This window comes from Rana temporaria, chromosome 5, assembly GCF_905171775.1.
Source record: "Rana temporaria chromosome 5, aRanTem1.1, whole genome shotgun sequence".
Taxonomy (NCBI): Eukaryota; Metazoa; Chordata; class Amphibia; order Anura; family Ranidae; genus Rana; species Rana temporaria.
The window spans coordinates 566,392-578,533 of record NC_053493.1 but is presented as its reverse complement, the minus strand read 5'-3'; positions in this window follow the sequence as shown (position 1 = coordinate 578,533).

The following is a 12,142-nucleotide window of genomic DNA, read 5'->3' as shown; positions in this document are numbered from 1 at the left end:
CAAATTTGGGTGGAACTCCTCTTTAAGCTCCAGCCATTGAAGTGGCAGTTCTGTGTTTTCTAACCAGCTACTCCTTGTTACAAAGATCTTCAATACTTACCTGCAAGACTGGCTGGCCTGACTACTACAAGATCCCTGCCAGTACTTCCAATGGTGCTCACATAATCATTGCCAATACTTCCAATGGTACCCTCACTCATAATCCTTGCCAATACTTCCAATGGTACTCACAGAATCCTTGCCAGTACTTCCAATGCTACTCACACAATCATTGCCAGTACTTCCAATGCTACTCACACAATCCTTGCCAGTACTTCCAATGCTACTCACAGAATCCTTGCCAGTACTTCCAATGGTAGTCACACAATCCTTGCCAGTACTTCCAATGCTACTCACATAATCCTTGCCAGTACTTCAAATGCTACTCACAGAATCCTTGCCAGTACTTCCAATGGTACTCACAGAATTCTTGCCAGTACTTCCAATGGTACTCACAGAATCCTTGCTAGTACTTCCAATGCTACTCACACAATCCTTGCCAGTACTTCCAATGGTACTCTGACAATCCTTGCCAGTACTTCCAATGGTACTCTCACAATCCTTGCCAGTACTTCCAATGGTACTCACACAATCCTTGCCAGTACTTCCAATGCTACTCACAGAATCCTTGCCAGTACTTCCAATGGTAGTCACACAATCCTTGCCAGTACTTCCAATGCTACTCACATAATCCTTGCCAGTACTTCCAATGCTACTCACAGAATCCTTGCCAGTACTTCCAATGCTACTCACACAATCCTTGCCAGTACTTCCAATGGTACTCACAGAATTCTTGCCAGTACTTCCAATGGTACTCACAGAATCCTTGCTAGTACTTCCAATGCTACTCACACAATCCTTGCCAGTACTTCCAATGGTACTCTCACAATCCTTGCCAGTACTTCCAATGGTAATCACAGAATCCTTGCCAGTACTTCCAATGCTACTCGGATAATCCTTGCCAGTACTTCCAGTGGTACTCTCATAATCCTTTGCCAGTACTTCCAGTGGTACTCTCATAATCCTTTGCCAGTACTTCCAGTGGTACTCTCATAATTCTTTGCCAGTACTTCCAATGGTACTCTCATAATCCTTGCCAGTACTTCCAGTGGTACTCTGAGACCTATTCACAGATGGGATGAGGATTGGGTTCAGGTAAATACAGGGTTCCCCTCTGATCTCCGGCTGTTGGGACTAAACCTCTGGCCGTGCAGGATGTCCACCACGAGTGACCGTAGTACTACCACCATTTAAATAATGACCGCTTCCCACTCAGTGCTTGTGGTTGCTAACATGCTGGTGACCGCTGGCACCCTAGCAACCAACAATAACACATCCCCTGCTGCCCCCGTTTACTGCATCCTGAGGGATTCCCCTGCAATGAGAAATGCATAGGAAATAAGTAGGAAGTTGTCCCCCTTTAATGTGTGACCACTCCCCTCAGGAGGGGTGTCCTCTGCACCAGCCCAGCCCTGTATTATTATATAGTGGGAGGAGCTAATGTTGGTCTGCAGCAGGAGAATAGGATCCAGAAATAGGAGGAAGGTGGGTAGTTCCAGCCAGAGAAGATTCCACAGGGGACCTAAAGAACTTGTATTGCCAGTCTATGGGACAGTGCCCTTCCCCCCAGGGCTGGAACAAGGGGTGGGCAGGAGGGAACGACTGCCCTGGGCACTGTGGTATTGTGTGAGCTGAGGGGGGGTACTGGAAGGAGATTGGGGGTGGGGATTTGTGTTGGGAGCGGGAATTTGGGGGCAGCAGGTGGTAAGAATTGTTTTAGGTGGGGGGGGGGGGTTCCAGGAGTGGTGATTTGGCAGGGATTTCACACTGACAGCAATGTGCAGCAGCACAGATCACCGACACGACACGTCCTCTCCTGAGTAACAGCGACAGTCTCTCTCCATGCCAGGTGGTCCCCTTCAGTCCTCTCCAGTCCACACAGTACTGACTGTCCCGCTCCCGGCTTGCATTGCGTCCAACCCACAGACGAGGCTCTGGACACTCTGCTCAGCTCCCTTGCACCATGACATCACATGACACATGCTCAGGCACCGCCTCTGCCAGACTTGCCCCTCCTCCAGTGCCGCCCAAACACACTATAGCAGGCACTCGGATGTTCTTAGTCAAGCGTTACAGACATATTTGTAACTGGCAGAGAAAAGTGCACGTTTTTTACTGACTACTGACCGTTGGCAAAACTGCACTCACTGAAGAACAGATGGGACACAATGCTTGTATAACCAACACCAGGAAGTGCTGTGTTCTACAGGCAGGAAGTGATGTCATCGGAACAGGAAGTTGTGGGACACGCAGCACTGGTTATACAAGTGTAGCGCTGACATTCTTGTATATTGATGTGTGTTTGCATACTTTAATACAACGTCTATGGACATTGCTATGTTTAAGTATTTGGAGCCATCTAGTGACCAAATACTGGTAATGCAGAGAGATGTTTTGTTTAGGATTTTGGTTGCCTTGGAGACGAGGAGAGACCCAAATACTGGTAATGCAGAGAGATGTTTTGGGTTGAGGATTTTGGTTGCCTTGGAGACGAGGGGAGACAGGAGTGTAAACAAAAGCCTTCTGGATGCGGATGCCGAGCTGCTGGGGAGCGAAAGGCTGAGCTCGGAGAGCTAGAGGACAGTGGCCGGATTGCAGAGACCGAGAGACACTCATCCGAGCATCAGAGAACCGGATCCATCCAGCGGAGCTAAACAGAGCTGACGGAGAAGCAAGTTGCAGTCACAGGACCCTGAACAAAAGTTACTACCCGGAGCTCCGATCCAGTGGGTGAGCGGGTCACGACCCACAGTTTGCTAAGTTTACACACAGTTAGACTCATATACAGGCCTCACTGAGATTTATAGTTCCACAGAGGAGCAGAGGAACTGAAACTGAGAAAGCTTGAGGCCTATTTAATTTGACATTTTAAGCGATTTTAAAATAGTTGTTGCAGTTACACCAGGAGCATTTTCACTTCAATTTGACTCATCAAAACTGTGGATTACAAATCACTTTAGCTAGCGAAGAAAAGAAGATCCAAGACCAAGTACTTTAAGTGAGATCTCACGCATAGCTAATAAAGTAGGGGGAGCTCCCAGGTATAAAATGTTTATGTATACTGTTTTCAAATAGCTTATGTTTAAATCAATTGTGCTGTCGTCTTACGTTGGGATGACAGCACAATTACTGTAATCACTTATTTTGATAAAAATATATCTCTGGTTAAGTATCCAGTTGTTGTGGCGTACTGTTTTTCTCACTCCAAATGCAGTCAGTGGATCCTGGGGTTATAATACAGGTATTTTGTATTGTCTTACATTGTATTGTATTGCATTGCATCACAGCTGTGCCAAGGGGATTGAGTCAAGTTAGTGGGGTTTATTAGTAGAGTGCAGGCCCAAATTAAACCAGCAGCTCCTTCGGGGGTCAGTGCTACACGTGGGGGCTCGTCCGGGATTCCTGTCACTCTACAAGCAAGCCCGCCCCTTCACACTATCATGGACCCCATCAAAGTAGTCCAATGGTGCGAAGCAGAAGGGACACGCTCAGAAGCGAGCGTGGTCATTGAACTTCCAGGGAGCGACTGGGGAAAGAAACAAATTAAAGAGGTGGTACAAGCATTGTCCCCGGACAGAAAGGCTTACGTGGTCGCAGTGAAACCCGATCCTGGGACCGACTGCACCTATGCACTGATAGAGTGGGAACGGGATGTCCCTGAAAACTTCCACGGTGCCAGTATAAAATTGTCCGAAAAGACAGAGTTCCATCTGACACACCCCAGCAAACATGAAGGGCGCTCTCCCAGTCAAAAGCAGTTAGAACCTTTAGAAAGGAAAGCAGAGGCTGCTGTTAAATCACTGGCAGAACGACAGCTGGCTGATCTGAAGCGACAGTACTGTAACATACAGGAGAGGTTTCAGGAGACCTCCAGTATGATAGCTGAACGCATTAATGGGTTACGTGTCGTTTTGGAGGACCAGAAAGATGGCCAGATAACGCCCAACACTGGGAAGGTACTGAAGAAACGCACCCAGGGCCGCTTGCAGGAAGTAACCATCCGGAAGGATTTCCACATTGACGGCCAGATAGGAGAAAGAGGGCAGAAGGACAAACTGTCCTACACCAGCCTCCTACACCAAATAGAGTTGGGGCTACAGAAAGGATATCTGGAATTGGAAATTAGAGAGGCTGTAATCCATGCCATCAGCCCAGGTTCAAGTGTTAGGGGCATGTTGGAGAGGAAGAGTGGATTGACCTTGAACCAGCTAAAGAGGATACTGAAAAGCTATTATGAGGAGGAAGATGCCACTGAGCTGTTTTATCGACTGATAAATATGACACAGGATAATAGAGAGACTCCTCAGAACTTCCTATTTCGGGCCATTGAGCTCAAGGACCGCCTGCTGTTCACATCAAAGGAAGAAGGAAATGGAGAGCATTTTGGAGCCGAGCTAGTTAAGAGGAAATTTAGGAGATCTGTGACTACGGGATTGAGGAGTGACTATATCAAGCTACAACTGAAGCAGTATTTGGAAGATCCCTCAACTCCGGATGAGGTCCTCATTGAGAAAGTGAATGAAGCGGATAAAATGGAGATTGAGAGGGACCAAAAACAGGGGAAACTTCAACCTCCTAGCACCACAAGTGCTAAAATACAGCAGATAGGTGTCCCCTCAGACACTCAGGAACTTAATGTATTGGCAACAAGCGTTGAACAGGGATCATGGCTTTCACCTATTCACCACCTACCCGTAGGTCAGACTGAACTGGAGAAGCTGTTCCAAACCCAGAAAGAAATACTGGAGATGATGACCATGTTGATGATTCGTCTGGTGAAACCCCAGACAGAAGAAGTCCTGCCACTCAAGGCTCCAGAGACTCCTACCATTAACCATCCTATGAAACAAACACAGAGAGTCTGCTTCAAATGTGGAGGAGTAGGACATCTCAGGCGAGTGTGCCCAAGCCCAGTAACTGAAACAAAATCCAAACAACTGGGGGAAAAACTTCAGAGGGCCCCAGTGAAGGAGTCAACTGGGCGCCCGGTTGCAATAGCGAACTCCACACCGACTCATATACCCCTGACCACTGAGGTCACCAACAAGCCAGGATGGAAAAGAGAGAGACCTCTAAAACCAAAGGCGAAGGTACAAGCCACCAGGCAGGTCAAAGGTACTGCAATCAGTGGATTTCCCCCCAAGCTAGTGGGACCCTCCCCAATTGTTCCCATCCAAGTAGAGGAGATTTATACGAAAGCCCTGCTGGACACTGGAGCCCAAGTAACCTTACTCTACAGGGATTTCTATGACAGACATCTCAAGCACCTGCCGTTACAGAAATTGGAGGAACTAGAGATATGGGGATTAGGCACCCAGAACTTCCCATATGATGGTTACCTGCCGGTCAGACTCACCTTCGACCCAAGTACAGCAGGAGAGGCTGAGACTTTCGACACCTTGGCCATAGTGTGCCCTCGTCCCCCAGGGGCTGACAAAAATTCCCTCATCATTGGGACGAACACTGACTTGGTGAGGAGGCTACTTGCACCGCTTGTGCTGCAGAAGGGGACCCTCCCCACTAAAATACATCCAATGTTGGCCCAGACATACCGAGACCTTAGACAGGAGGAAGAGGCTCCTGAAGAGGGAGTGGGAAAAATCTGGCTCCTGGATAGGGAAAAGAGGTTAGTCCAGCCAGGTGAAGTAGTCTGCCTGAGAGCCTCCGTCAAGTTAAGCTGGAAAAAACCAGGTCCTTTCATTGTCCTTGAAAATACAAGCCAGGAAGAAAAAAAGGGGTTAGAACTTATCCCTGAAGTATTGCCCACCAGGGCATTAAAGAGGACTCACGGCAAAGTTCCAGTCAGTGTCCGCAACACAGCAGCTGTGCCAGTGAGGGTGCCAGCCAGACTACAGTTAGGACAGGTCAGCCCAGCAACTCCAGTCGCAGCATGTGGTTCGACGGAAGGACCAGCAGCAGAAATCCCTGTAGAAGAATTCTGCCCAAAGAATACGCCTCTTACTCCTGCATGGAGAGAAAGAGCTAAAGCCCAACTTCTGAGATGGAGGGCAGCTTTCTCAAAAAGTGAATTTGATGTGGGTTTGGCAAAGAGTGCCACCCACCGAATTCGACTGGAGGAAGACAAGCCGTTTCGTGAAAGGGTTAGGCGAATCCCATTGGGAGATCTGGAAGATTTGAGGGAACAACTGGCTGAACTCAAGAGGACTGGCATTATCCGGGAGTCCAGGAGTCCTTATGCCTCCCCAATAGTGGTGGTCAGGAAGAAGAACGGGTCCCTACGCCTATGTATCGATTACAGGACCCTGAACCGGAGGACCATTCCTGACCAGTACACCACACCTCGGATAGAGGATGCTTTGCAGAGCCTGTCGGGAGCGAAGTGGTTCAGTGTGCTGGACTTAAAGAGTGGGTATTATCAGATCCCCATGTGCCCTGAAGACAAAGAGAAGACCGCTTTTATCACCCCAGTCGGATTCTTTGAGTTCAACCGGATGCCGCAAGGCCTGTCTGGGGCCCCAGCAACGTTCCAGAGGTTGATGGAAAAAACAGTGGGTGACATGAACCTACTTGAAGTACTAGTTTACCTGGATGATGTCATCGTATTTGGAAGAACGTTGGAAGAGCACGAAGAACGCCTGGAGAAGGTCCTGAAGAGACTTCATGATGAAGGTCTGAAGCTCTCTATGGAAAAATGCCAGTTCTACCAGCCCTCAGTGAATTACCTGGGACACATTGTGTCTGAAGAGGGAGTGGCAACCGATCCCAAGAAGTTAGAAGCTGTCACTTCTTGGCCAAGGCCCACCAACGTGACTGAACTCAGGTCATTCTTAGGTTTCTGTTCGTACTACAGAAGGTTCGTGGAGGGGTTCGCTAAAATAGCCCACCCACTCACTGAGCTCCTGAAGAAACAGGAAGAAGTTAGTGTAAGCCCAGATCAGTCAAGGAATCCAAAAGAAGGGCCCAGAAGGAAGAAAGAGTCCATCCAGGACCAGTGGACTCCAGGATGTGAGGAAGCCTTCAGACAATTGAAGTGGAGCCTTACCACTGCTCCGGTTTTGGCATATGCAGACCCTGCCAAACCATACGAGTTGCATGTGGATGCCAGCCATGACGGACTGGGAGGAGTGCTCTATCAAGAGCATGAAGGGCATCTGCAGCCGATCGCCTATGTGAGCAGAAGTTTGATTCCTGCCGAAAGAAACTATCCGACTCACAAGCTTGAATTTCTGGCTCTGAAGTGGGCAGTGGTAGACAAGTTGAAGGATTACCTTTATGGGGCTGAATTCGTGGTAAAGACGGACAACAACCCCCTCACATACCTGCTCACCACTGCAAAGCTGGACGCCACCGGTCACAGGTGGCTAGCTGCTCTCTCGGCATTTACCTTCAGCCTGAAGTACAGACCAGGGGTTGGTAATCGAGATGCGGATGCTCTATCAAGAAGGCCTCATGACCCCCGAAATCCATCAGAAGACTGGACTCAACTTACTCCAGAGGGGGTAAGAGCCCTTTGTGAAGGGACAAGTCTACATGGTAGAGGTGGGGCCAGAGCTGAAGAAGTGGGAGTATCCTCAGCGGGAGTACCCAGGTGCTATTGCAACGTCTCCCAGGTTGTACAAGAGGGTCTCCCCAAGCTATCCAGAAAGGATCTCAGGAGAGATCAGGAGGAAGATCCACTGTGTGGGCTGGTGCTGAAGGCATTGGAACATCAACAGTCTGATGTGCTGCAGAAGAGCCCCAAGAAGGAAGCCCAGCTGATACTGAAAGAATGGGATCGGTTGCAGTTGCAACAAGGGGTGGTCTACCGAAGGGGCCCCTCTGATGATCCAGAAGCAAAGTGGCAGCTGCTCCTGCCGGAAAAGCACAGAGAGAGGGTACTGATTGCTTTACACGATCATCATGGTCATTTGGGAGCAGAGAGGACTTTCCAACTAGTAAGGGACAGGTTCTACTGGCCTCACATGAGGAAAGAAGTGGAGAGTTACTGTCATTCCTGCCTCAGGTGTATACAACGAAAGACATTGCCCCAGAGGGCTGCCCCAATGGGCCATTTGGAGAGCCAGGGACCAATGGACCTGGTCTGCATAGACTTTCTTTGTTTGGAATCCGATCTGAGTGGGCAGGGGGACATCTTGGTGGTAACAGATCACTTTACCCGTTATGCCCAAGCATTTCCTACTAGAGACCAGCAAGCAACCACAGTAGCAAAGACTCTCGTGGAAAAGTTCTTCGTCCATTATGGCTTACCTCAACGGATACATTCGGACCAAGGAAGGGACTTTGAGAGCAAATTAATAAAAAGACTGTTGGATCTACTAGGCATACAAAAGTCCAGGACTACTCCTTATCACCCACAAGGGGACCCTCAACCGGAAAGGTTCAACAGGACTCTCCTGAATATGTTGGGGACGTTGACTGCGGAACAGAAACCCCATTGGAGTAAACACATTACTGCACTGGTTCATGCCTACAACAGTACCAAAAGTGACGCCACTGGGTATTCACCTTACAGATTGATGTTCGGCCGTGAAGCCCGATTACCAGTCGACCTGGCTTTTGGTTCCTCCTTGGATCACACATCAGAGACCTCCCATAGAGGGTATGTGGATAGGCTGCGGAGGAGCCTGAAGATAGCTTACGAGCAGGCTCAAGCCACCTCGAACTCCAGAGTCAACAGGAACAAGAAAAACTTTGACCTGAAAGTAAGAGTTCAGGATCTTCAACCAGGTGACCGGGTTTTGCTGAGGAATCTAGGCATCCCAGGCAAGCATAAGTTGGCTGATCGTTGGAGATCACAGCCTTATGTTGTGTGTAGGAAGCTTCCAGGGCTCCCAGTGTATGAAATCAAGCCAGAAGGAAACACTGGGCCAATAAAAACCTGGCATCGGAATCACCTTTTACCTCTCACTGAGGCAGTCAGGATAAGCACAGAGGAGGAATTCCCATCCACATCCACCGATGTGTGTAGGCCAATAACCAGATCTCAGCCTGCACCCTCTACAGATGAAGATGAGGAAGTGGAGATGAGTTGGCTGTGGCCTCCGGAAACTTCAGAAACAGATGCTGATATCTCTTCAGAAGTAGAGGAGGATAATAAAGGAACTCTCAGGGCAGAGGCCCCAGAATTTGTGCCGGCAACTCATCTTGCAGAAGAGCCCAGTACTCTTATTTACTCTCCATTTTTAGTCACTGAGAGGAGGGATGACGACATTTGTCAAAAAGGAATGGATACCCCGAAAGTGCAAAGAGCAAAGAGAGACATTCGCCCACCACGCAGACTGACTTATGATACATTGGGCGAATGCTCTGAAGCATCTCAGTTTGTCAGCAAAAGAAACCTTGAACTGTCTGGTCCCTCTACTTTTGATTCAGTAAGGGACAACCCCACCTCACCCCTTGGCACATCTGTACCAGACACAGTAGTATCAGCTGTGAGTGCACAGGATAGCTCCCTATCATATGACAATTGGTGGGAAGCTCCTCTGTCTGTATTGTATAACCGTATAGAGGCTAAAATGCAGAATAGAGTTAGCAATTTGAACCTCTTTGGAGGACCAAAGAGATAAAGTAGGGGGAGTATGTAGCGCTGACATTCTTGTATATTGATGTGTGTTTGCATACTTTAATACAACGTCTATGGACATTGCTATGTTTAAGTATTTGGAGCCATCTAGTGACCAAATACTGGTAATGCAGAGAGATGTTTTGTTTAGGATTTTGGTTGCCTTGGAGACGAGGAGAGACCCAAATACTGGTAATGCAGAGAGATGTTTTGGGTTGAGGATTTTGGTTGCCTTGGAGACGAGGGGAGACAGGAGTGTAAACAAAAGCCTTCTGGATGCGGATGCCGAGCTGCTGGGGAGCGAAAGGCTGAGCTCGGAGAGCTAGAGGACAGTGGCCGGATTGCAGAGACCGAGAGACACTCATCCGAGCATCAGAGAACCGGATCCATCCAGCGGAGCTAAACAGAGCTGACGGAGAAGCAAGTTGCAGTCACAGGACCCTGAACAAAAGTTACTACCCGGAGCTCCGATCCAGTGGGTGAGCGGGTCACGACCCACAGTTTGCTAAGTTTACACACAGTTAGACTCATATACAGGCCTCACTGAGATTTATAGTTCCACAGAGGAGCAGAGGAACTGAAACTGAGAAAGCTTGAGGCCTATTTAATTTGACATTTTAAGCGATTTTAAAATAGTTGTTGCAGTTACACCAGGAGCATTTTCACTTCAATTTGACTCATCAAAACTGTGGATTACAAATCACTTTAGCTAGCGAAGAAAAGAAGATCCAAGACCAAGTACTTTAAGTGAGATCTCACGCATAGCTAATAAAGTAGGGGGAGCTCCCAGGTATAAAATGTTTATGTATACTGTTTTCAAATAGCTTATGTTTAAATCAATTGTGCTGTCGTCTTACGTTGGGATGACAGCACAATTACTGTAATCACTTCTTTTGATAAAAATATATCTCTGGTTAAGTATCCAGTTGTTGTGGCGTACTGTTTTTCTCACTCCAAATGCAGTCAGTGGATCCTGGGGTTATAATACAGGTATTTTGTATTGTCTTACATTGTATTGTATTGCATTGCATCACAGCTGTGCCAAGGGGATTGAGTCAAGTTAGTGGGGTTTATTAGTAGAGTGCAGGCCCAAATTAAACCAGCAGCTCCTTCGGGGGTCAGTGCTACACAAGCATTGGGTCACATCTGTTCTTCAGTGAGTGCAGTTTTTAGTATTTCCTTTTAATAAAAGGCATTACATGATGTTGGATTCTCCTTTCTCTCCTCCCTGAGTATGTATGAAGAGGCGGAGCTCCTGAGTGTGTATGAAGAGGCGGAGCTCCTGAGTGTGTATGAAGAGGCGGAGCTCTGAGTGTGTATGAAGAAGAGGCGGAGCTCTGAGTGTGTATGAAGAAGAGGCGGAGCTCTGAGTGTGTATGAAGAAGAGGCGGAGCTCTGAGTGTGTATGAAGAAGAGGCGGAGCTCTGAGTGTGTATGAAGAAGAGGCGGAGCTCTGAGTGTGTATGAAGAAGAGGCGGAGCTCTGAGTGTGTATGAAGAAGAGGCGGAGCTCTGAGTGTGTATGAAGAGGCGGAGCTCTGAGTGTGTATGAAGAAGAGGCGGAGCTCTGAGTGTGTATGAAGAAGAGGTGGAGCTCTGAGTGTGTATGAAGAGGCTGAGCTCTGAGTGTGTATGAAGAGGCGGAGCTCCTGAGTGTGTATGAAGAGGCGGAGCTCCTGAGTGTGTATGAAGAGGTGGAGCTCCAGAGTGTGTATGAAGAGGCGGAGCTCCTGAGTGTGTATGAAGAAGAGGCGGAGCTCCTGAGTGTGTATGAAGAGGCGGAGCTCCTGAGTGTGTATGAAGAGGCGGAGCTCCTGATTGTGTATGAAGAGGTGGAGCTCCTGAGTGTGTATGAAGAAGAGGCGGAGCTCTGAGTGTGTATGAAGAGGTGGAGCTCCTGAGTGTGTATGAAGAGGCGGAGCTCCTGAGTGTATATGAAGAGGCGAAACTCTGAGTGTGTATGAAGAGGCAGAGCCCTGAGTGTGTATGAAGAAGAGGTGGAGCTCCTGAGTGTGTATGAAGAGGCGGAGCTCCTGAGTGTGTATGAAGAGGAGGAGCTCCTGAGTGTGTATGAAGAGGCGGAGCTCCTGAGTGTGTATGAAGAGGTGGAGCTCTGAGTGTGCATGAAGAGGCGGAGCTCCTGAGTGTGTATGAAGAGGCGGAGCTCCTGAGTGTGTATGAAGAGGCGGAGCTCCTGAGTGTGTATGAAGAGGCGGAGCCCTGAGTGTGTATGAAGAGGCGGAGCTCCTGAGTGTGTATGAAGAAGCGGAGCTCCTGAGTGTGTATGAAGAGACGGGGCTCCTGAGTGTGTATGAAGAGGCGGAGCTCCTGAGTGTGTATGAAGAGGCGGAGCTCCTGAGTGTGTATGAAGAGGTGGAGCCCTGAGTGTGTATGAAGAGGCGGAGCTCCTGAGTGTGTATGAAGAGGCGGAGCTCCTGAGTGTGTATGAAGAGGCGGAGCTCCTGAGTGTGTATGAAGAAGAGGCGGAGCTCTAAATGTGTATGAAGAGGTGGAGCTCTGA